Source organism: Heteronotia binoei, chromosome 5, assembly GCF_032191835.1.
Source record: "Heteronotia binoei isolate CCM8104 ecotype False Entrance Well chromosome 5, APGP_CSIRO_Hbin_v1, whole genome shotgun sequence".
NCBI lineage: Eukaryota > Metazoa > Chordata > Lepidosauria > Squamata > Gekkonidae > Heteronotia > Heteronotia binoei.
The window spans coordinates 9,239,791-9,266,082 of record NC_083227.1 but is presented as its reverse complement, the minus strand read 5'-3'; the positions used below and the strand labels follow the sequence as shown (position 1 = coordinate 9,266,082).

The 26,292-nt window shown below is 47.7% G+C and overlaps 1 pseudogene; it reads left to right on the top strand.

The window, feature by feature from the left end:
- The first annotated feature begins 701 nt into the window (after window positions 1-701).
- Window positions 702-17,552, top strand: LOC132571659 (zinc finger protein 84-like; annotated as a pseudogene).
- The last annotated feature ends 8,740 nt before the right edge of the window (window positions 17,553-26,292 follow it).

The following is a 26,292-nucleotide window of genomic DNA, read 5'->3' as shown; positions in this document are numbered from 1 at the left end:
TATTTCTTTTCTACCATAATCCATTCCTCTTTTGCTTTTGGGTTTAGTGACTTAACTAATTGTGCCAAATTGGCTGCTATATAATATGCCTTTCAATTTGGGAACTGAAGGCCTCCCTTTTGGTAAGGTTTACATGTCATGCACCTGCTGGCCCCCGCCATGCCCCGCCGTGACCACTGCTCACTTAGTGACCTGGCTTGGGCCGGGGTTCGGCTAGGCGTCCCAGAGGTCTCAGAATGTCGGAGAACAGAGCTGGGTTACCTCACCCATTTATGCTCGTGTCCTCCCCGGCTGTGCTGGGGCTCTACTCTCTCTCCGTCTCGGCAGCCCGTTTCTCTCATCAGCCAACTTCCTCCCTGACCTCTCAGCCTTGCGGCCTTTTATCCCTCTCCCAGCCCCCTCCCTTCCACCCTGGTCCCACCCTCGGGTAGCTCCGCCCCTGCTTATAGGTGGGGACACTGAGGAAGGTCTCCCTGGGGCAGGGTCTGCAGGTGGCTGGAACACTGTGGTTGCTTCTGGGCGCGGCAGCACCAGCCACCCTGGTTAGGGGCTCCTGCCTCCTCCGCCCTCTTGGCCGAACAGCATTCCTGCCCTCTCTCTTCCCGCCGTGGTCGCAGTCTCTCTCCCCGCCGTGGTTGCGGCTCGGCCATCTCACCCATGCCTGGGGGTGGGTCCGTCGGTTCCTGGCTTCAGCCGGCGTCATGGAGGGGCAAGCCGCGTCAGGCGGCCAGGAGGTAGGTGGAAGCCTCGGGGGGGGTGCGGGAGGGGCCCCCGACAGAGTCCCGTCTCAGCCGGGACGGGACATTACATAAAGTGGAAAATTTTACTCTCAGCTTTCTGTTTGCCCATATACATTTATTAATTAATTTATGCCATTTTAGTAGTTTTAAATCAATAATTTCAATTGGTAGGTTACGAAACAAATATAAGAATTTAGGGATAACAAAACTCTTTATGGCAAGAATTATCTCTGGCATGTTAAAATTAATTTATTCCCTTTATTTAATTGTTGCAAAAAAATTTAATTTTCCAAAATTCAATTTTACAATTTCATCCATGTGCTTAAGTATATAAACTCCTAAACATTTCCATTTTTGTTGGACCCAAGAGAACGGGAATTGGTCTTTTATTACTTTTATCATATTTTTATGTACATTTATGGGACGTAATATAGTTTTTTGTGATTTCATTTTTATTCTGGATATTTGGACAAATAGTCATAAATTTTGATAAAGGGCTATTTATTATTTATGAGGTAATGTGGTGTTATATATATATATATATATATAACACCACATTGTCGGACCCAGAGGCAAGGAAAAGATGAGTAATGTTCAAGATCTTTATTCCAGCATCATAGGCAGATACAGGCGTTGTCGGAATTGGCTCTCCCACCAGTTCCTTGCACTTATAACTTTGCACTGACCGTTATAATTCAAGCCAAGCGCACCAAGCAAAAGCGGGGATTTTGCGTGGGTTCGCTATTAGTCTCTCATCACCCCAGGTGCTTGTTATCACCCCTTTGGTTACATCTCCTCCAGCTCTCCTGATCTTGGTTGCGTAGTAACTTGCAAGTTCCCAGACATGCCACCCTCCCGCCAGATAAGCAGGCTTCAAAGCGAGCATAGCAAAGCACAACGTTAGCATTGTATAATTGTTTGAATACATATGGCAAGAGGAACAAAGATGGAGTGACTCTTGACACACATCAGCAAACATAGAGATTTTATGTTCTGTCCTTCCTGTCTTCACTCCTTCTGTATTTTTATTTTGTCGTATTACTTCTGCTATTGCTAAGGCAAACAATAGAGCTGAGAGGGGGAATCCCTGATGAGTGCCCCTTTTTCATCCTGTAATTGTCTAATCATTTTTGATTGTTGAATTTCCTTCCATCTCCAAGACAGTAATTTTAAGGGGTTTTTGGATTATTCCCAATATTTTTGTTTCGTGTAAATCACACCTTTTTGTATTTTTTCTGTTTCTAAGTCTAATAGTTTTCTTTTCTGCAACTAATTTTTATAGTATTTATTTGAGCCTATTAATCTATGTTTCTTTTCCAATTTAATGTTAGCTAACATAGCATCTCTAATTTTGTTTCTTTGTTTTTAAAAATATGCTGTCAATGATATAATTTCTCCTCTCAGGACAGTTTTCCATGTATCCCAGACAACTGATGGACATATCTGTGACATACTATTTTTTTTAACGTTAAATAATTTTTTCCTATATTTTTCTTTTTTTTGTAATAAAGTGTTATCAAATGACCAAATTTTTTGAGTCCTGTGATAAGAACTGCAGTACAATAAAGTTTTATCAGTTGTTTATGAAATTTGCTATTGGGTCTCATATACTGGTTCTATGGAAACGCCATATTGTTTGGGAAAGTGGTGGTTATGGGAGAGGCTTATGAACTACAGAAAGAGAACATTTCTCTCACATGAAAAAACGGTTAAATCACTTGGGGCTGTTTAGCTTGGAGAAACATTGACTGCGGGGTGACATGACAGAGGTTTACAAGATTATGTATGAAATAGAGAAGGCAGAGAAAGAAGTACTTTTCTCCCTTTCACACAATACAAGAACTCGTGGGCACTCAATTGCTGAGCAGTCAGGTTAGAATTGACACATGGAATTCACTGCCACAGGAGGTGGTGGCGGCAGCTGCAAGCATAGACAACTTGGAGAGGGGACTGGATAAACAAATGGAGCAGAGGTCCATCAGTGGCTATTAGCCACAAGTTATTGATGGAACTCTCTGTCTGGGGTGAGTGATGCTCTGCGTTCTCGGTACTTGCGGGGGGGGGGGCAACAGTGGGAGGGCTTCTAGTGTTCTGGCAACACTGGTGGACCTCCTGATGGCACCTGGGTTTTTTTTGGCCGCTGTGTGACAGAGTATTGGATTGGATGGGCCATTGGCCAATATGGCTTCTCTTATGTTCTTAAGGTAGACCCATCCTATAGAGCAGGTATGTCAAACATGCAGTTCGGGGGTCGAATCAGGCCCCCGGAGGGCTCCTATCAGGCCCCCGAGCAACTGGCTGTCATCTGCTTCCTTCTGCCTCTCTCTTGCTTCTTTCTGCATCACAGCTTGCTTTGCTAGGCTTCCTCAATTGCACAGGAGCTGCAGAGCAAAACCTCTATTTTCTCCATTGGCTGAGGCTCCCCCTCCCCTGGGGAAGGAAGGAAAGAGCTGGAACTTCCTTTGCCCAGTTCCCTGGATCCCGTGGGAGAAATACAAAGAAAGCATCTTTAAGACCAATTGCTAACGTTTTAAGTTTTTTAAAATATATACTTGTGTTTGTCTGTGTTCTTTATAAAATTTATATCTCTGCTACCTAATCTTAAATAGGTACACACATGGCCCGGCCCAACATGGACCGAATATCAAGGTCTCACTTATGAGAACTCAAGGTTCTCATTTATGTCAGATCCGGCCCTTGTAACAAATGAGTTAGACACCCGTTCGCTAAACAGTCTGTTTGATGAAGAGCCTGATCTCATCACCACTAACCCCCTTTTCGACACACACCCCCAATTGCGTTTTACTATCTTTATTCTAGATCCAGGTGGGCAGCCGTGTCGGTCTGAAGCAGTCGAACAAAGCATGAGTCAAGTGTACCTTTAAGAAGAAGAAGATATTGGATTTATATCCCGCCCTCCACTCCAAAGAGTCTCAGAGAGGCTCACAATCTCCTTTCCCTTCCTCCCCCACAACAGACACCCTGTGAGGTGGGTGGGGCTGGAGAGGGCTCTCACAGCAGCTGCCCTTTCAAGGGCAGAGGCTCAGAGCAGCCTACAATCTCCTTTCCCTTCCTCCCCTACAACAGACACCCTGTGAGGTGGGTGGGGCTGGGAGGGCTCTCACAGAAGCTGCCCTTTCAAGGACAGAGGCTCAGAGTGGCCTACAATCTCCTTTCCCTTCCTCCCCCACAACAGATACCCTGTGAGGTGGGTGGGGCTGAGAGGGCTCTCCCAGCAGCTGCCCTTTCAAGGACAACCTCTGCCAGAGCTATGGCTGACCCAAGGCCATTCCAGCAGCTGCAAGTGGAGGAGTGGGGAATCAAACCCGGTTCTCCCAGATAAGAGTCCGCACACTTAACCACTACATCAAACTGGCTCTCCTTAAGTCCAACAATATTTTATTCAGAATAGATCCAAGTGAGCAGCTGTGTCGGTCTGAAGCAGTCGAACAAAGCAGGAGTCAAGTCTCATCTTTAAGACCAACCAATTTTTATTCAGCACGTAAGCTTTTGTGTGCTAAAAACACACTTCTCCAGACGAGGGGATCACGGGTAGAAGAAGTGGCTTGTTTTTTTTTAACACATGAAAGCTTACTTCTGAGTAAAAATTGGTTGATCTGAAAGGTACCACTTGGCTCCTGCTTTGTTCAATATCTTTATTCCAGGAGGGGGACTGACGACTAAGACTAAAGAGGGGGCGGGATCCAGCTTCAGCCTCCTTTTTTCTGAGCTGGCTGAACAGCACGGGACACCGCAGTGCAGCCCCCCTGCAGCAAAGTTACTCCAGAGCAGTTCCATTGAGCAGGACAAGGCGTGGCTGACGCCAGCCCTTCTGGGCACTTCTCTCCTGCCTCTGCAGCACGGAGAGGGTTAAAACCCACGAGCTGCTTGCTAGAGGGGCCTAGGGGAAAGGAGGGCAAAGAAGAGGAAGGGGCTTTTCCTGGGGGAGGGGTTTGCTTTTGCAAGGCAAAGGAGGACTGGGGGTGGGGAGGAGGCTGCATAGAGCAGCAGCAGGAAAAAGGGAAAGCCGTGCAGCCGCTGGATCCCAGGAAGGTCTCCTTAGAAGTAAGTCATATGGGGGGGGGTAAGCTTTTAGATCTTGGGAGGGAGGGAGGTGGGGGTCATGCCAAGCCGTGGCTGTCCTAGGTTGGCCACCTCCCTCCCGTGCAGCCATTTTCTCCCGGGAAGCTGATCTCTGTCTGCTGGAGGTGGGTTCCAATTCTGCGAAAACTTCAGGCTCCACCTGGAGGTGACAAACCAAGAGATTCAGGGAAACAGCCAAAGCCCCCATAATCAGCTACCGTGAATAAATAACTCACAAATTTTTGCTGCAGATCCAAATATTATTTCTTATGTTCAGTAAGCAATAAATCAGTCCTCATCTCTTTCATGCATCTACCCGTTGCACAGTTCAGAATATGAAATGCCCTCATTGTCTCTTAAAGGGCAAGCGTCTTCTCAGCCTCTCACAAGAGCAGGCGAAAAGTGCTTGTGCTGATCTTGTTATTTCTGGAATCAAGCTTGCAAAAAAAAAAATACTTCCCAATTTCATATGTCGATTCCAGTGCGAAGTGGGAGCCTTGTGAGGATGGCAGGGATCCATTTCTCATGAATTACTTTGGCGCTGTAGGAAACTTGGTTGGTTATTTCTTCAGGGTATTATTTTGGGTATTATTTTTGATATTTCTTTTGGATATTTCTTCATGGATTATTTTGGCTTCAGCCACCTAGAAGTTGGTACCTCTGCTCTGCAAGCACAGTTGGTTGGGGAGTATTTCAATGTAAGAAAAGTTAAATGTATGAAACTGACATTCTCTTGCTGGTCATTTGCATTCTGCAAACCAACAACCCAAGCAGGCCTTTTGGGGAGTGGGGTGAATTAAGAAAGGGGTGCAGGCTGGAGGAAGGGAAGTCCAGCCTGCACTGGAATCGGCTGCAGCCCCCTCCTAAGCCCCTGATGTGGGCCCAGTGTGGGGCTGTGGCTGCCACCAACAGAGGAGATACAAATTGGAGTCTGTAAACCCACAACTTAGAAGTCAGAATGACACCCAGATTTATGGCACTTCAGACCTATGACATGTCTGCTTTTTATCACTTTCCACTGCTGTCACAGCCCAGTTAACAATACTAAACAAACAAACATAAGAACATAACATAAGAACATAAGAGAAGCCATTTTAGATCAGGCCAATGGCCCATCCAGTCCAACACTCTGTGTCACATAAGAACATAAGAGAAGCCATGTTGGATCAGGCCAATGGCCCATCCAGTCCAACATTCTGTGTCACAGAAGAACATAAGAGAAGCCATGTTGGATCAGGCCAATGGCCCATCCAGTCCAACATTCTGTGTCACAGAAGAACATAAGAGAAGCCATGTTGGATCAGGCCAATGGCCCATCCAGTCCAACACTCTGTGTCACTTAAGAACATAAGAGAAGCCATGTTAGATCAGGCCAATGGCCCATCCAGTCCAACATTCTGTGTCACATAAGAACATAAGAGAAGCCCTGTTGGATCAGGCCAATGGCCCATCCAGTCCAACATTCTGTGTCACAGAAGAACATAAGAGAAGCCATGCTGGATTAGGCTAATGGCCCATCCAGTCCTACACTCTGTGTCACATAAGAACATAAGAGAAGCCATGTTAGATCAGGCCAATGGCCCATCCAGTCCAACACTCTGTGTCACAGAAGAACATAAGAGAAGCCATGCTGGATTAGGCTAATGGCCCATCCAGTCCAACATTCTGTGTCACAGAAGAACATAAGAGAAGCCATGTTAGATCAGGCCAATGGCCCATCCAGTCCAACATTCTGTGTCACACAGTGGCCCCCCAAAAATTATATATATATAGCCACTGATGGACCTCTGCTCCATATTTTTATCTAAACCCCTCTTGAAGGTGGCTATACTTGTGGCCGTCACCACCTCCTGTGGCAGTGAATTCCACATGTTAATCATCCTTTGGGTGAAGAAGTACTTCCTTTTATCCGTTTTAACCTGTCTGCTCAGCAATTTCATCGAATGCCCACACAGACCCAAATTTGTGATTCTTTTAATCTGCTAAAAACATCCCCATGACTCTACATACCAACTCAGTGTCCACTTTCTCTGTATTTAAAGATGACTTGACGTTCCCATTTTGTCTGATGAAGTCTGCTTAAGAGCATACGAAAGCTTACATTCTGAATAAAACTTAGTTGGTCTTAAAGGCGCCACTTGTCTACTGCATTGTTTTATGTCAGATCTGGCCCTCGTAACAGATTAGTTCGACACCCCTGGCTTAGGGGTTTTTCAAAATAGTCTGGACTCTGGGAAACGGTCCTTCTTCCAGGGTGAAGGACGCAAGAAGGAGTCATAGCCCAAAAAGCTGAATGAAGTGACCAAGGAACTGTGACTGGGCACAAAAACATAGAAAAATCAACCTAATAATAATAATAATCTTCTTATCTTCATCATTGTATTCAAAACTACTCATTTACATACTTATAATCACAGTACGTACTTATAACAACTGTCGTTCTTCATTCTTGCGTAAGAGGCTGCCTGAGTTCGGAAAAGCTTTCCTTGCCAGACTGTTCAAGTATCGGATTGGGTGAGTTAGTGCTTTGTTATAATGATTGTAAGTGCTTGTATGTTGTATGGATATTTTTGGAAATGGCTGCATTCTAGAGATTTCTTGAGACTTACCTTCATTGGTGAGTCCATTTTGCTTACTGGCACCGGCTGAAGAAGGCATAAGCGGCCGGATACATTGATTGAATCCGGACGGTACGTCCTAGGACTGGTGGTCTGATAATTCTGAAGGATAGTCTTCAGACTATTGGCCTCCATCTGCTTGAGCCCTCAGAGGTCTTGAGGATTTTTGGGGTACATCTTGTTTTTGGAGTGTAAATGGACTGAGGACTATGTTTCTATCAGAGCACACTTGCGAACTCTTCGTAAATCCCCTTGATATAGTGTGACTGTGTTTATAAGTATGTACATATGAGTAGTCTTGAATACAATTCTGATGATATATTCATAGGTTGATACTTCTTTCAGGACGAGCTGGAAAACAGGGCCAGGAGAAAACTGTGATCGTTCTCCGGATGAACTTGTATATTCTCTGCTTGTTTTTTTTTCTTAGGGGGTTGTATTTGTATGCGTGCGCGTGTGCATATTCTCCTTTTCACACACTGCAGTCTCTCTCCATCCCCTCAGGGAGAAGCCTCTCTTCAGAGCCAAGTGAATAAACGGAAGTTTTCACAGCCAGAGGGGAGCCAAGAGAAGGGGAAGGAGATGGAAGAGCAGGACCCAGAAGGACCTGGAACTGACAAGGCAGCAAACAAACGCCCACATCCCACCCCAGCTCAGAGTCGTGTTGAATTCTGGGAAAGGGCTGTGCCAGAGGTCGTGGCTAAGGACACCATAACCTCAGATGTATACTGCCAACTTTTCCGGAAATTTTGCTACCATGAGGCTGACGGGCCCCGAGAAGTTTGCAGCGAGCTCCATGGACTTTGCAGCCAGTGGCTGAAGCCGGAGAGGCACACCAAGAAGCAGATCCTGGACTTTGTGATCCTGGAACAGTTCCTGATGATCCTACCCCAGGAAATGCAGTGCTGGGTCAGAGGATGTGGGCCGGAGACCAGTTCCCAGGCGGTGGCCCTGGCCGAAGGTTTCCTCCTGAGTCAGGCAGAGGAGAAGAGGCAGGCAGGACAGGTGAGGAGGGATTCCCTACAGGTGTGTCTAATTCAAGCTGCAATATCTGACCTTATCTTAAAGTTTCCTTGCCAGATAATTGCCCAGAGCCTCTTCTGCTAGAGAATTTCTGACCCTTGCAGTTATCTCATCAGATCTGCTGATAGGAGTGTGCAGAGTGTGGGAGTGGGGCAGAATCCATTCCTTGGTCTTTTTTCCATTCCATCTCTTACCCCTCTCCCTGGCTGCTGTTTCAGATGCAGGGACCACCTTTGGAGATGGAAGCTGCAATCCCTGAGGCAGAAGGAGCTTCCGTGGAGCAGGGGCAGAGGGGGCAGGAGGTGGAGCGTGCCCAAGATGCCCTCTCCTGTGGTAAGGACTCCTTGTGCCTGGATGCAGTTGGGGCAGCCTGTGAATGTAATGGGTGGAGAGTTCAGGTCGGGGGTGGGGGTGGGAATACATATTTCTACAGACAACACAGAGCTCATTGGCGGCAATCAATGTCCACAAACTGTGATGTCTCTAAAAGGAGATTAGACAAATTCCTGGAGGTCAATTTTCCCCATTAATTTAAAAAATTCATATCTCACCTTCATACCATAAAAGGTCTCAAATTGGTGGTGGGGAATGATAGTAGATAAGCCTCAGCAGAGCTCTTCAGCCTGGTGAATCGAGGGCGTCTCCACCTTATGGCGCAACAGAGCTCTGAAACCCAGTCCCTGGGGGCCAATAATCATGGGGAGATCTGCCTCTGGTGCTTGTGCTTGAAGGGTCATCTGGGGGGCTGCTGTGGGCAGTAAGGTGTGGAGTAGGGATGGCAGGCTATGGGGCCCAGCACTCCCATGTACTTTGGAGAGAGTCTTCGGGTAAGGCTTGGGACAGATGTGATATCCAAGTATGAAATTTCTGTTTTCAAGGGAAAAAAAAGCGGGGAAAGGGAAAACGGAAATAGAAAAGTAATAATACCTCTGTAAAAGAAAAATAGCATGCAATCTGAAGGTCGCTATCGAATTCAAATAAAAGAAAATTTCATCATGCTGTTACACGCTTAGCCTCTCATCACAGTAGTCCTATAGGGTTATATTGTAAGTTCCCATTTAGGTTATCAATTTAGCTTGCGTTTCGACCATGTAAACCGAAGAATATTAACCACAGTTCACACCAAAGCATTTTAAGTGTCTAGCCATACATATAACTTCTCCCAGGGTGCGGTCAGACGGAACATTAACCGCGACTCACCCACGCCCCCCCATGCAGAGTTAAAGTGGACGTCCAGACATTCACATCTGTCAAACCATGTGGAGTCGTTATCATCCCGACTTGCTCCGCATGAATGGCGCATTAATTTGACAGTACATAAAGTCCGGCCCTTTTTCAAAACAGCGACACAAGATCGGCTTTTTGTTGTTTGGGCAGCTCACGCGCGATACTGCCTCCCACCCAGCAGACATGCGCATTGCCAGATCATCCGGGAATCTGAGATGACACTTTTGCTTCTCCAATCAACACAGGATCGGAGGGGGGGAAAACGTTATCCCACTATTCAGAACAGGAAAAAAACCTTTCTTTTCAATGTGAGGATTTCAAGATATCATTGTCACTGCCAATTTCTAGGAAAATAATTCCTGCCAGTTCCTTGGTTTGGATCGGCAACGTTAATTCCGGAAACTTTCCCCCTTCCCCCCCTGCCGCTGAAGCAATGTTTGATTTCCCAGCTCCAAGCAGTTGGGCGCATGCTCAATGGACCCCCCCCCTCCCAGAAATCACCATCACCGTGTGATCGATCAACTGCTTTTCACTAACGGGACCAACTCTTTATACGACCGTTCGTGTGAACGCCGCCACATCGGAATTTTCTGCCCCGGTCCAGAAAAAGGCTCTTCCTTCTCGCTTTAAGTGGTCCGTCTGGCCGCACCCCCAGTATTCTCTTGCTTCTTCCCTGCAAGCAATAGCGATAAATAGCTCATCTCTGCTTCTTCCAGTATTTTCCCAATCAGTTCCTGTTTCGTGGGAGGACAGATGTGATATCGTGTTTAAGTTGCTTCTGGCTGTAAACCTGGCTGTGAAGTTAGCATGCCCGGAGACACTCTGAAAACGCATTCATATTACCCAGAACTGCTCGATTCACGTCTGCTCCGTCGTGACGGTGATCTTTCATGCTTTCGTCCTTTCCCTCCTCATAGAGGAAACCCAAGTCTCACAAACCCAAGTCTGAAATATGTTGGCAGCATTTATAACCCCTGAGGCTCAGAGGTCCCTGCTGCTTCTCTTCTGCCTCTCCCAAAATGTAGTAAAACGTATTTTAAAAATCTGTTGAACATACGTAGGGCAAGGTTTCACAACCCCGGAAAGGATGTGTGTGAAGCAGGGAATAAATAAGCAAACACCCTTCCTTCCTCCTCTGACTCAGGAACAAGCAGTGAAGAGATGCTGCTGAGCCGTCGTCTTTTCAGAGAGGTGGAAACAGCTGCTGCACCTCCAATCCAGGTAGGAGAGATGAGCATGGCGGTGGGGGGGGGGGGAGGAGGGGCAGCCAGGGTCCTTTCTATTTTCTCAGTGGAGTTTTTGCTCCTTCTGTTTCTACAAGGGGTCTGTTAGAGAGGTCTTTTGAATGCTGTTCCATTTACCCATCCCAAGACATGCTTTCTGTACATGCCCAGACGACTCCCTTTCAGTGTGAGATCTCTGAAGAGGAGGGAATCTTCTTTTTCTTCCAGGGTCCCTTTTCCTTGGAGGAGGTGTCCGTCTCTTTCACGGAGGCAGAGTGGGCCCTGCTGGATCCGGGACAAAGAGCTCTGTACAGGGAAGTCATGCTGGAGAACTATGGGAACGTGGCCTTTCTGGGTAAGGATCTTTCCTGGGTGCCAAAGGTGCAACTTGCTGCCATTGTGAGGTGGAATGAATCCAAATATTGAATAGCAATGCATCATTTTGACACCCTTCCCACCACTTGGGACGGGGCTGCAGCTCCCTGGCAGAGCATCTCCTTTGCATGCAAAAGGTCCCAGGTTCAGTCCCCAACATCTCCAATGAAAAGGATCAGGTAGGAGGTGAAATGAAAGACTCTGCCTGAGACCCTGGAGAGCCAATGCTGGACTGAGTGGATGATACTGACTTCAAGGGACCAGGGGTCTGATTCAGTATAAGGAAACTTTACATGTTCATTGAATCATAGAATTCAATGATCCCACAGGGTCCCGCAGGGTCGAAGGGGCCAGATCCTCATTTCTCTGTTGGCAACCTTTCCAACACACCCTTCCACCTGGGTAGGATTACAAACATCTGCTCTGCCCGTGAGCTGGAAATGATCCTGTCAAGGATGGAAACCTGCGTCCCCCTAATTCAGTCAGACAGTCAAAAATGCATTGCGTATAGCCATTGGCCATTACAAAACAGAACCTGAACAACAAAGTTTCCAATTAGCACCTTAAAAGTTCCTCAGAAAGGCCTACCTCAAGAAGCTACAGGATTTGATATTACTCTTGCTCTTATCTTCTTAGCTGCAAGGGCAAACAAAGAGACTCCGTGGGACGCATGACCATCATTGTCAGACAACAGAAATATAATCTTTTCAGTTTCTGAATGTGCTTTTAAGGGGATTCGTACTCCAGACAGAAATTTAATACTGGGGATGTTGTAGAGAGGACAGGATAGAATATAATGGGGGAGGTTCTCTATCATAGGCGAACCACAGACGCAAAAACATTGTTCTGTTGGGATGTGGGAATATCGACCAGTTAACAGAGTCGTTTGCATAGTCTGAAAGCAGAGAGCTGTGAAGGATGTTCTGATGTCAAATCTGGAGATATGGACCACGTAGGGGGATCTCGGATGGTCAGATTTGATTAGTCTGAACCAGGGGGGCTACTTTAGATTTTAGGATCCCCCTATATTTCGACACCATACAAAAGATGTGGTAGAACCTTGCTTTTAAGTAATTTTAGTGCCGGATCTATCAAACGTCCACCCTTTGTATGAAAAAAGTGGAGAACTGACCCAACAATCCTCAGTGCTGAGGTGGGCAGGGTCCCCCTAGTTCAGTGCTCTTTGTATCTTAGCAACAACCAATTCAGTGGGTAGACCCCTTTTAAAAAATATACAACATTTTATTAAGGATTTAAAACTAAGACATCACAAAACAGTATAGTTTCTGAATCTCAGCAACAGTTAAAGAAGAAAAGGTATCTACTTAAGATATGAAATGGGGAGGGACAGTGGCTCAGTGGTAGAGCATCTGCTTGGGAAGCAGAAGGTCCCAGGTTCAATCCCTGGCATCTCCAAAAAAAGGGTCCAGGCAAATAGGTGTGAAAAACCTCAGCTTGAGACCCTGGAGAGCCGCTGCCAGTCTGAGAAGACAATACTGACTTTGATGGACCAAGGGTCTGATTCAGTATAAGGCAGCTTCATATGTTCATATGAAATACTTAAATGGTACCTCTTTTTGCAGCATACATACAGTATTCCAACTGTACCCAAGGTACTCTAGAGCAGGGGTCCCCAACCGCCCGGCCGTGGACCGGTACCAGTCCATGTTCTGTTAGCAACCGGGCCATGAGTTGTATAATTATTTCATTATATATTACAATGTAGTAATAATAATAAGAAGAAGATATTGGGTTTATATCCTGCCCTCCACTCCAAATTTCTGAGTCTCAGAGCGGCTCACAATCTTCTTTACCTTCCTCTCCCACAACAGACACCCTGTGAGGTGGGTGGGGCTGAGAGAGCTCTGACAGAAGCTCCCGTTTCAAGGACAACTCCTGTGAGAGCTATGGCTGACCCAAGGCCATTCTAGCAGCTGCAAGTGGAGGAGTAGGAAATCAAACCCAGTTCTCCCAGATAAGAGTCTGCACACTTAACCACCATGCCAAAGTAATAGAAATAAAGTGCACAATTGTATCATCCCAAAACCAGCCTTGCATTTGGAGAAAGGTTGGAGAGTTCTTCTACAGGATCCCAGGAGCAGATTTCTTTTCCAAATGAGCTGGTTCAGAGTGAATGTCCTTCACTGTTATGCAGGGCCGGCTCACCCACTAGGCAAACTAGGCGGTTGCCTAGGGCGCCGGGGGGGGCCCATGCCGGGGTTGCCTAGGGTTCCCCCCCATGCCCCACCAAACCCTCCTTTCCCTTCGCATCCCCCCAGCGCACCACCCACCCGTGCCTCCACCAGCCCACCACTGTCACCCACCTCTCCTCTCCTTTCCTTCCCTTCCCATCATCTCCCTGAGGGAAGGAAGGAAAAGGAGGGGTGGGTGGCAGCAGTAGCAGTGGCGGCGGGCTGGCGGAGGAGGCATGGGCGGGTGGGCACACTGGGAGGGGTGCGAAAGGAAGGGAAAGGAGGGACGGGCAGTAGCAGTGGCAGGCTGGCGGATGAGGCATAAGTAGCAAGCAGTGCGCTGGGGGTTGCAACGGAGTGCCGCACTGCATTGCTGTGCTGTGGGGGGGCTGCACCTGGGGGCGCCTACATGGGGTGCCCTGCGCCCTTGGTCCGGTGCTGCTATTATGTCAATGGAAGAGAAGAAGAAGAAGAAATTGGATTTATATCCCGCCCTCCACTCTGAAGAGTCTCAGAGCGGCTCACAATCTCCTTTACCTTCCTCCCCCACAACAGTCACCCTGTGAGGTAGATGAAGATATTGGATTTATATCCCGCCCTCCACTCTGAAGAGTCTCAGAGCGGCTCACAATCTCCTTTCCCTCCCTCCCCCACAACAGACACCCTGTGAGGTAGATGAAGATATTGGATTTATATCCCGCCCTCCACTCCAAAGAGACTCAGAGCAGCTCACAATCTCCTTTCCCTTCCTCCCCCACAACAGACACCCTGTGAGGTAGATGAAGATATTGGATTTATATCCCACCCTCCACTCCAAAGAGACTCAGAGCGGCTCACAATCTCCTTTCCCTTCCTCCCCCACAACAGACACCCTGTGAGGTAGATGAAGATATTGGATTTATATCCCGCCCTCCACTCCAAAGAGACTCAGAGCGGCTCACAATCTCCTTTACCTTCCTCCCCCACAACAGTCACCCTGTGAGGTAGATGAAGATATTGGATTTATATCCCGCCCTCCACTCTGAAGAGTCTCAGAGCGGCTCACAATCTCCTTTCCCTCCCTCCCCCACAACAGACACCCTGTGAGGTAGATGAAGATATTGGATTTATATCCCGCCCTCCACTCCAAAGAGACTCAGAGCAGCTCACAATCTCCTTTCCCTTCCTCCCCCACAACAGACACCCTGTGAGGTAGATGAAGATATTGGATTTATATCCCACCCTCCACTCCAAAGAGACTCAGAGCGGCTCACAATCTCCTTTCCCTTCCTCCCCCACAACAGACACCCTGTGAGGTAGATGAAGATATTGGATTTATATCCCGCCCTCCACTCCAAAGAGACTCAGAGCGGCTCACAATCTCCTTTCCCTTCCTCCCCCACAACAGACACCCTGTGAGGTAGATGAAGATATTGGATTTATATCCCGCCCTCCACTCCAAAGAGACTCAGAGCAGCTCACAATCTCCTTTCCCTTCCTCCCCCACAACAGACACCCTGTGAGGTAGATGAAGATATTGGATTTATATCCCGCCCTCCACTCCAAAGAGACTCAGAGCGGCTCACAATCTCCTTTCCCTTCCTCCCCCACAACAGACACCCTGTGAGGGGGGTGGGGCTGGAGAGGGCTCTCACAGAAGCTGCCCTTTCAAGGACAACCTCTGCCAGAGCTATGGCTGACCCAAGGCCATTCCAGCAGGTGCAAGTGGAGGAGTGGGGAATCAAACCCGGTTCTCCCAGATAAGAGTCCGCACACTTAACCACTACACCAAACCGGCTCTCTGAAGGAGCAACCATAGGGAACTCCTGATTTGCTTCTGATCAACATTTGGTTTGGTACAATCATAACTGGCTGGTGGGGATGGAGGGAGCGAGGCCTTCTGGGAGCCTGAAATCTGGAGGTTCAGAAGCTCCTTGTGGGCAAGAGCTCAGCTGAGGCTCTTCATGAGGAGGGGGGTTGGGGGAAGGTATCCTTAAATACTAAATATTCCTGGGGAAAGGTGGCCATGTGGTTAAGATCAGCCAAGCTAGATGAGGTCGAAGGGCCATCAGTCCTTTCCTCCTGCAGTGACATAGATGCCTTTGGATCTTACCGCCTCTCCCAAAGGGTAACAGGATCTCTCTCTTTATTCTCTTTATTCCAGCAAAGGATGATCAGACAAATGAGGAAGATGAGGAACTTCATCAGGAAATGCCAGATAGACTTGAGAATGAAGATCTGAGTACAGATGTCAGAATTCAAGGCAGACCTACGAGAAAGAAAGGAAACCGTATGGTTGAGAAGCATGAGGGAAGAAAGCAGGACGTGTATTTTCCAAAGCATAAGATAAGGAATGCAAGGAAATCCATTCAGTGTGGAAAGTATTTCAGAAATAAATCACAGCTCTTTGCGCACCAACGAATACACAGAGAGGAGAAACCTTCTGAATACTCAGAGACCAGAAATAAGTTCAGTCAGAATAGCACTCGTCTACTGCACCAAAAAAACCACACAGGAGAGAAACCCTTTGAGTGCTCTGAGTGTGGAAAGAGATTCACTCAAAGAGGCAGTCTTCAAGCACATCAGAGAACCCACAAAGCGGAGAAAACTTTTGAGTGTTTAGAGTGTGGAAAGATATTCAGTACGAGCAGTGGTCTTCAAACACATCATAGAACCCACATTGGGGAGAAACCTTTTAAGTGCTCAGAGTGTGGAAAAAGATTCAGTACAAGGGGCAGTCTTCAACTGCATAAGAGAACCCACACAGGGGAGAAACCTTTTGAATGCTCAGAGTGTGGAAAGAGATTCCATACAAGTGGCCATCTTCAGTATCATCAGAGAACCCACACAGGGGAGAAGCCTTTTGAATGCTCAGAGTGTGGAAAGAGATTCAGTCAGAGTGGCAGTCTTCAATGTCATCAGAGAACTCACACAGGGGAAAAACCTTTTGAGTGCTCAGAGTGTGGAAAGAGATTCAGTCAGAGTGGCAGTCTTCAACTGCATCGGAGTACCCACACAGGGGAGAAACCTTTTGAGTGCTCAGTGTGTGGAAACAGATACAGTCAGAGTGGGACTCTTCAACTGCATCAGAGAACCCACACAGAGGAGAAAACTTTTGATTGTTCAGAGTGTGGAAAGAGATTTAGTACGAGCAGCAGTCTTCAAACACATCGTAGAACCCACACGGGGGAGAAACCTTTTGAATGCTCAGAGTGTGGAAAGAGATTCAGTACAAAGGGCAGTCTTCAACTGCATCAGAGTACCCACACAGGGGAGAAACCTTTTGAGTGCTCAGAGTGTGGAAAAAGATTCAGTACAAGGGGTAGTCTTCAACTGCATCAGAGAACCCACACAGGAGAGAAACCTTTCGGATGCTCAGAGTGTGGAAAGCGATTCCATAAGAGTGGCCATCTTCAGTGTCATCAGAGAACCCACACAGGGGAGAAGCCTTTTGAATGCTTAGAGTGTGGAAAGAGATTCAGTCAGAGTGGCCATCTTCAATGTCATCAGAGAACCCACACAGGGGAGAAACCTTTTGAGTGCTCAGAGTGTGGAAAGAGATTTAGTAGAAGGGGCAGTCTTCAACTGCATTGGGGCACCCACAAAGGGGAGAAACCTTTTGAGTGCTCAGTGTGTGGAAACAGATACAGTCATAGTGGGACTCTTCAACTGCATCAGAAAACCCACACAGAGGAGAAAACTTTCGATTGTTCAGAGTGTGGAAAGAGATTCAGTACTAGCAGCAGTCTTCAAACACATCATAGAACCCACACAGGAGAGAAACCTTTTGAGTGCTCAGAATGTGAAAAGAGATTCAGTACAAGGGGCGGTCTTCAACTTCATCAGAGTATCCACACAGGGAAGAAACCTTTTGAGTGCTCAGAGTGTGGAAAGAGATTCAGTACAAGCAGCAATCTCCAAACACATCAGAGAACCCACACAGGGGAGAAGCCTTTCGAATGCTCAGAATGCAGAAAGAGATTCAGTCAGAGTGGCAGTCTTCAAGCGCATCAGAGAATCCACACAAGGGATAAACCTTATGAATGCTCAGAGTGTGGAAAGAGATTCAGTCTGAGGGGGAACCTTCAAGAACATCAGAGAACACACACAGGGTAGAATCTTTTGAATGCTCAATGTCAGGTTCTGCTTCTGCCACACCCAGACTTGTGAGTGGCCACAACAGATGCTTTCATAACACAGGGACACCATCCCAATGAATGAGACTGCTCCTTCCCAACTGAACTTACTGATGAGCTGTCAGCCTAGCAGCCTTTTTTACCTCAGTGGTAGTTGTCATCCCAGAAGTCCAGTTGAGGGCAAAGGGAGCCAGCGATGGGAAACGTGTCAGAAGAAGTGAGGGCAGACTACTCAATCAAAGAATTCACACGGGGAAAAGCTTTTCAGTGCTTAGATTGTGGAAAGAGATTCAGCGAGAGTGGCCAGCCACATCAAAGAACCCACCCAGGAGAGAAACCTTTTGAGTGCTCAGATTGTTAAAAGAGATTCAGTCATTGGGACAATTTTGAAAAACGTATGTGAAACCCATATGGGGAAGAAATTCAGAGACTGGAGAGAGATTCTGATGCAAAAGGACCAGGGCTTTTTTTGAGCAGGAACGCAGTTCTGGCTGGGCTGGCATCAGGTGTTGTGGCCTATGCAAATGAGTTCCTCCTGGCCTTTTTCTACAGAAAGCCCTGTGTGAAACAATTGTGACATTGGGGGTGCAGCCTAATATGCAAACTGGTTCATGCTGGGCTTTTTCTACAAAAAAAAAAGCCCAAAAAAGGACCCTTTGATGCCAACTAAGAATCCACACAGGGAAGACACAATTTTAATGTCTGGAGCTTTGAAAGCGATTTGGTTAGAGATTCGGTTCGAGCAGTACTCGTCTACTGTGTTGAACCCAGTCAAGAAGGATCTGTGTAACTGCTCACACCTAAAAGATGACCACAGATCATAAAAAGACTTGAAAATATGTGAACTGCTGTAAAAGACTTGAGTCTACCCGATAAACTTTACCCTAATGAGGAAGAAATGTTATAAGAACACGAACTGTGGTAAGAGTTTTAGCCACGTTCAAAACCTCAAAAGGATCCCACAAAAAAGAAACAAGGATGGGCAATCGGATCGCTGGGTCAAAGGATCAGTCTCAGGTACAAGTCCCTGACAGTGGCTGGGTTTTAGATTTGTGATTCAGAAACAACCAAGCGCTTTTCTTGTTCGTATTGTCATTACTAATGAATGGTCAGTTACTAAAAGCATATGCATGTGTTCATATCTATATTTGCACGTGTATTGTTTTATATAGTTATGTATTTAACTATCCACATACGTTCATGACTATCCCTGCCTTTTAATATCAGCATTTATTAACCTTTATATATAAGAATGTAAAAGAAGCCATGTTGGACTAGGCCCACCCAGTCCAACACTCTGTGTCACACAGTGGTAAAAAACTAACAGAACCCAGGTGCCATCAGGAGATCCACCAGCGGGGCTAGAACACTACAAGCCCTCCCACTGTTGCCCCTCCCAAGCACCAAGAATACAAAGCATCACTTGCCCCAGACAGAGAGTTCCAGCAGTACCCTGTGGCTAATAGCCACTGGTGGGCCTCTGTTCCATATGTTTAGCCAATCCCCTCTTGAAGCTGCCTATGCTTGTAGCCGCCACCACCTCCTGTGGCAGTGAATTCCATGTGTTACTCACCCTTTGGGTGAAGAAAGATTTCCTTTTATCCATTCTAACCTGATTACTCAACAATTTAATTGAGTACCCACGAGTTCTTGTATCACGAGAAGAGAGAAAAGTACTTCTGTCTCCTCTTTTCCATATATAACCTTGTAAACCTCATGTTACCCCTCAGTCGACATATCTCCAAGCTAAAGAGCCCCAAGCATTTTAACCTTTTTTTCATAGGGAAAGTTTTCCAACCTTTTAATCAGTTTAGTTGCCCTTTTCTGCACTTTTCCCAATGCTATAGTATCTTTTTTGAGGTGTGGTGACCAGAATTGTACACAGTACTCCAAATGAGGCCGCACCATCGATTTATACAGAGGCATTAGGATCCTGGCTGATTTGCTTTCAGTTCCCTTCCTAATAAACCCCAGCATAGCATTGGCCTTTTTTATTGCAGCTGCACGCTGTCTCGACATCTTCAGTGAGTTATCTACCATGTCTCCAAGTTCTCACTCTTGGTCAGTCTCTGACAGTTCGGACCTCATCAGCTTGTATTATAGTTAGGATTTTCGGCTCCGATGTGCTTTCCTTTGCACTAGACGCCCACTCACCCAGCCTCGACAGATCCCTCTGGAGTGCCTCACAAGCCTCCCTGGTTCCCACCACCCTCAACAGTTTAGTGTCACCCGCAAACTTTCTTTCCTATTAATTAGCCCATTTTTGATCCACGAGAGGACTTGTCCTTTTACCCTATGAGTCTTGAGCTTGCTTAGGAGCCTTTGATGAGGAACTTTATCAGAAGCTTTCTGGAAGTCAAGGTAAACAACATCTATTGGGTCTCCTTTGACCACATGTTTGTTCATTCCCTGAAAAAACTCTTACGGGTTATTGAGACAAGATCTTACCTTACAGAACCCATGCTGAGTCTCCCTCAGTAGCTTTTGTTCATCAATGTCCCTACTCATTCTCTCTTTAAAAACAGTTTCCACAAATGTTCCCAGTATCGATGCCAGGCTGACTTGTAATTTCCTGGATCTCCTCTGGGACCCTTTCTAAAGATGGGGGTGACATTATCCGCCTTCCAGGCCTCAGGAACGGAGGCAGGTTTTAATGAAAGATGATTTTTCAGGAGATCTAGGAGTTCACATTGGAGTTCCTTCAGGCAAGGGTGGCTGCCATTATTCCCTATGGGCAATCAAGCATTCTCTATTGGCAACTCTGTATTCTCTTATGGGCAGTCGCTGTCCTTAGGCCAAGCCTGGTCTCCAGTATTCCCTATGGGAAACAGTGGTCCCCATTATTTCCTTTGGGCAATCATGCATTCTCTATTGGCAATCGTGTATAGTCTGTGGGCAATCACTCTTCTTAGGGCAAGCCTAGTTTCCTTCATTCCCTATGAGCAATCATGGAGTCTCTACTGGCAATGATATATGGTCCATGGGTAATCGCTGCCCTCACTGGAATAGCATGGATTCTATAATTTCCTATGGGCAAGTGTAGTCTCCCTTATTGTCTATGGGAGACCCTGGTCAATTTCCTTTACCTTCCTCCCCTACAAGAGACGCCCTGTGGGGTAGGTGGGGCTGAGAGAGCTCTCCCAGAAGCTGCCCTGTCAAGGACAGAGTCTCAAGAGTAGCTCACAACCTCTTTTCCCTTCCTCCCCCGCAACAGACACCCTGTGAGGCAGGTGGGGCTGAGAGAGCTCTCCCAGAAGCTGCCCTTTCAAGGACTGAATCTCAGAGTGGCTCACAATCTCCTTTCCTTTCCTCCCCACAATAGGCACCCTGTGGGATAGGTGGGGCTGAGAGAGCTCTCCCAGAAGCTGCCCTTTCAAGGGCAGAGTCTCAGAGCAGCCTACAATCTCCTTTCCCTTCCTCCCCCACAACAGACACCCTGTGAGGCAGGTGGGGCTGGAGAGAGCTCTCCCAGAAGCTGCCCTGTCAAGGACAGAGACTCAGAGTAGCTCACAATCTCCTTTCCCTTCCTCCGCCACAACAGACACCCTGTGTGGCAGGTGAGGCTGAGAGAGCTCTCCCAGAAGCTGCTGTTTCAAGGAAGTGGAGGAGTGGGGAATCAAACCCGGTTCTCCCAGATAAGCAGAGCCAGCCTTGCCACTAGGCAATTTAGGCAGTCGCCTAGGGTGCTGGGCTCCCGGGGCACCAAATTGGCAACCACCCACATGACTGCCAATGCAGTCTTGCAGGCGGCATGCTGCAGCAGAGTCTGGGACAGTGAGGAAGCTGGATCTGGTTGCTTTCTCCCTGCCTTTCCCCCTCCCCCCAGAGAGGGCGCTGTTCTCATCATCTGACTGACTCTAGCCTCCAGGCCTCACTGCCTTTCATCCTTTTGTTTACACCCATTGCCTTGTGTGCTTCACACGTCTCTGGCTGATGCAGAGCATGTTCCAATCTCGAGCATCTCTGGGTCTGCCCGCAGCCACATTCCTCAACGTCTAGTTTGAAGAGGTAAGGCAAAGCATCCTCCCACGACCCCCTCCACCATTGTGTGTGTTTGTGTGCATTGCACTGATTCTTGACTCCAGGCAGCTGGTGGTGGGGGGGAACTTGCTCAGATTTCCTCCAGGTGGGTGGAAAATTGCTCAGTTTCCATGCCTTACCTTTGCAGCTCCTCCTTTTTGACAAGACAATCGGTCAAAAACTGGCTAATTAATAGGAAAGAAAATTTGCGGATGATACTAAATTGTTGAGGGTGGTGAGAACCAGGGAGGCTTGTGAGGCACTCCGGAGGGATCTGTTGAGGCTGGGTGAGTGGGCGTCAATGTTTGGGTGAGTGGGCCAGTTTGGTGTAGTGGTTAAGTGTGCGGACTCTTATCTGGGAGAACCGGGTTTGATTCCCCACTCTTCCACTTGCACCTGCTAGCATGGCCTTGGACCAGCCATAGCTCTGGCAGAGGTTGTCCTTAGGGGAGGGACTGTGGCTCAGTGGTAGAGCATCTGCCTGGTATGCAGAAGGTCCCAGGTTCAATCCCTGGCATCTCCAAAAAAGGGTCCAGGCAAATAGGTGTGAAAAAACCTCAGCTTGAGACCCTGGAGAGCCGCTGCCAGTCTGAGAAGACAATACTGACTTTGATGGACCAAGGGTCTGATTCAGTATAAGGCAGCTTCATATGTCCATATGTCCATATGTCCAAAGGGCAGCTGCTGTGAGAGCCCTCTCAGCCCCACCCACCTCACAGGGTGTCTGTTGTGGGGGAGGAAGGGAAAGGAAATTGTAGGCTGCTCTGTGCCTCTGTCCTTGAAAGGGCAGCTGCTGTGAGAGCCCTCTCAGCCCCACCCACCTCACAGGGCGTCTGTTGTGGGGGAGGAAGGGAAAGGAGATTGTGAGCCGCTCTGAGACTCTTCGCAGTGGAGGGCGGGATATAGATCCAATATCATCTTCTTCTATCTTCTTCAATGCGGCAAATGCAGTTCAACGTGGCCAAGTGCAGACTAATGGACATTGGAGTCAAAATTCCTAACTATCAATACAAGTTGATGGGGTCCGAACTTGTAATCTTTCATTAAAATCTGCAGAGTTTGGCCTGGGAGACTACAACCCCTAGCGCCAGGCCTGGGTGTCAACACTGATTTCATTCTCCCACAGGGATGGAGGGCGGGGGGAGATATTCACACGAGCAACGTCCCAAGGAAGCTGTGCTCACCATTAGAAACGCAGCTCCCCACTCAACATGGGTCTGGTTGAAGCCGAAGGTATACCAAAAAATTCCGAGATGGGTTTCACCCGTGGAAGCTTTCATTCGACCAAAACTACTAAATCCAAATATGATTTGGAGGTATGAGGATTTACTGGAACAAAATACTGAACTGAAATCTAAAGAGGAGCTAGAGTCCCTGAATGTTACTATGTTGGTGGTTGAGATTACAAATGGAGTCTAAATATTTTAAAGATAAAGTAGTTGGCTTCTCTACTCAAGACAAGGTAAGACTTTGATAAGATAATCTTAGGATTCCAGGAGAAATTGATTGCGAAGTTCTATCCATACCTATTGCAAATAAAAATGCAAGTCAAAACTGTAAGTGGGCAAGGAATACAGACTACCGCAATATTGGTAGATGAGTGGGAGCCTTTATGGAAATTCAACATTAAATTACTTTTTAAAGAGAATGTTTACAAAATGTTTCATAGATGGTATGTACCTCCTGAAACATGGTCTAAAATGTATGTTAATGTATCTAACAATTGTTGGAAATGTACTTCACGTACTGGAACTTTTTATCGAAAGCTATTGGAACGTGAGCTATTGCAGAAAATTATGAAAACGCAAATTCAGTTTAAGCCTGAGTTATTCTTACTGAACATTTATCCTAGCAATTATTCAAAAGGGGCAAAACATTTAGTGGCACATATTAATACAGCAGCAAGAATTTTGATTGTGCAAAAATGGAAACACCAGGAACTGCCTACTAAGCAAGAACTGATTGGAAAAGTCCAGGTGAACTTGACTATTTATCTTCTTTATTGAGATGCAAGACTGTAGAAGATGCTAAAAATATTGGGAACCAGTATATGCTTGGCTTGACTCTTCTGCTTGAACCCCTCATTATTGCTACCCGAAGAAAATTCCTATTTTTACTTCTTGAATCCGTATCACGACTGACTCAGATGTATACTAACTAAGACTTATGGTATTTACCCTTTATCGCAATGTATTTTGAATCTTTCGGAATTATCTCTCCTTTCTTGGTTATTATGATATGCAGATTGTCACATTTCCACATCCATTTTTATTTTCCCATTCCCCTCCTGCCCTCCCTACCTCCTTCCCCTTTATTGTAAACCTAATAAAACTGTTTAAACAAAAAAAGAAAATAAAAGAAGATGATATTGGATTTATATCCCGCCCTCCACTCTGAAGAATCTCAGAGCGGCTCACAATCTCCTTTCCCTTCCTCCTCCACAACAGACACCCTGTGAGGTGGGTGGGGCTAAGAGGGCTCTCCCAGCAGCTGCCCTTTCAAGGACAGAGTCTCAGAGCGGCTCACAATCTCCTTTCCCTTCCTCCCCCACAACAGACACCCTGTGAGGTGGGTGGGGCTGAGAGGGCTCTCACAGCAGCTGCCCTTTCAAGGACAGAGGCTCAGAGCGGCTCACAATCTCCTTTCCCTTCCTCCCCCACAACAGACACCCTGTGAGGTGGGTGGGGCTGAGAGGTCTCTCACAACAGCTGAGAATGAGGCTGCAGGTTGTTGGGTATACTAAAATGGGGAGGCGGGGGGAACAGAGGCACCGGCAGATTGCAGGGAGCATCCACCCGTGGTCCATAGCAGGGGTGGCCAAACGGCGGGTCAGGAGCTACGTGTGGCTCTTTCACACATATTGTGTGACTCTTAAAGTCCCCATCATCCTGCCAGCTGGCTTGGAGAAGGCATTTCTCTCTTGAAATCACTTCTCCAAGCCAAGCCAGCTGGTGGCTTGGAGAATGCATTTAAAGTTATTTTCTTTCCACCTCTCCCTCCTCCCTTCCCCCATCTGTTTTCCTTCCTTCCCTCCCTCCCCTCTTCCTGTCTTATGGCTCTTAAACATCTGACATTCATGTCTTGCGGCTCTCAAACATCTGACATTTATACCATGTGGCTTTTACGTTAAGCAAGTCTAGGCATCCCTGGTCTGTAGCCTTCAGGAAAGCTAGCTGAGGTGGCTGAGGTCATCTTGGTGGGCAGGCATCAACCAGATTGAGCAGCAACCTTCTGCCTGACTCCGTAGCCCCAAGTCAGCCATGACTTCATTGGGGAAACTGGGGAAATCTTGCCTCTGTGTGCCTCTAGAGGAATAAAGACCAATGAAAGGGGACCAGTTTGGTGTAGAAGAAGATGATATTGGATTTATATCCCACCCTCCACTTCAAAGAGTCTCAGAGCAGTTCACCATCTCCTTTCCTTTCGTCCCCCATAACAGACACCCTGTGAGGTGGGTGGGGCTGAGAGGGCTCTCGCAGCAGCTGCCCTTTCAAGGACAGAGGCTCAGAGCGGCTCACAATCTCCTTTCCCTTCCTCCCCCACAACAGACACCCTGTGAGGTGGGTGGGGCTGAGAGGGATCTCACAGCAGCTGCCCTTTCAAGGACAGAGGCTCAGAGCGGCTCACAATCTCCTTTCCCTTCCTCCCCCACAACAGACACCCTGTGAGGTGGGTGGGGCTGGAGAGGGCTCTCACAGCAGCTGCCCTTTCAAGGACAGAGACTCAGAGCGGCCTACAATCTCCTTTATCTCCCTCCCCCACAACAGACACCCTGTGAGGTGGGTGGGGCTGAGAGGGCTCTCACAGCAGCTGCCCTTTCAAAGACAACCTCTGCCAGAGCTATGGCTGACCCAAGGCCATGCTAGCAGGTGCAAGTGGAGGAGTGGGGAATCGAACTCGGTTCTCCCAGATAAGAGTCCGCACACTTAACCACAACACCAAACTGGTTCTCCACACCAACCTGTAGTGGAAGGGGCTTGAAGGGGCAGCTGCTGCGAGAGCCCTCTCCAGCCCCACCCACCTCACAGGGTGTCTGTTGTGGAGGAGGAAGGGAAAGGAGATTGTAGGCCGCTCTGAGCCTCTGTTCTTGAAAGGGCAGCTGCTGTGAGAGCCCTCTCAGCCCCACCTACCTCACAGGGTGTCTGTTGTGAGGGAAGAAGGGAAAGGAGATTGTAGGTCGCTCTGAGCCTGTGTCCTTGAAAGGGCAGCTGCTGTGAGAGCCCTTTCAGCCCCACCCACCTCACCGGGTGTCTGTTGTGGGGGAGGAAGGGAAAGGAGATTGTAGGCCGCTCTGAGACTCTGTTCTTGAAAGGGCAGTTGCTGTGAGAGCCCTCTCAGCCCCACCTACCTCACAGGGTGTCTGTTGTGGGGGAGGAAGGGAAAGGAGATTGTGAGCCGCACTGAGCCTTTGTCCTTGAAAACGCAGCTGCTGTGAGAGCCCTTTCAGCCCCACCCACCTCACAGGGTGTCTGTTGTGGGGGAGGAAGGGAAAGCAGATTGTAGGCCGCTCTGAGACTCTGTCCTTGAAAACGCAGCTGCTGTGAGAGCCCTCTCAGCCCCACCTACCTCACAGGGTGTCTGTTGTGGGGGAGGAAGGGAAAGCAGATTGTAGGCCGCTCTGAGACTCTGTCCTTGAAAACGCAGCTGCTGTGAGAGCCCTCTCAGCCCCACCCATC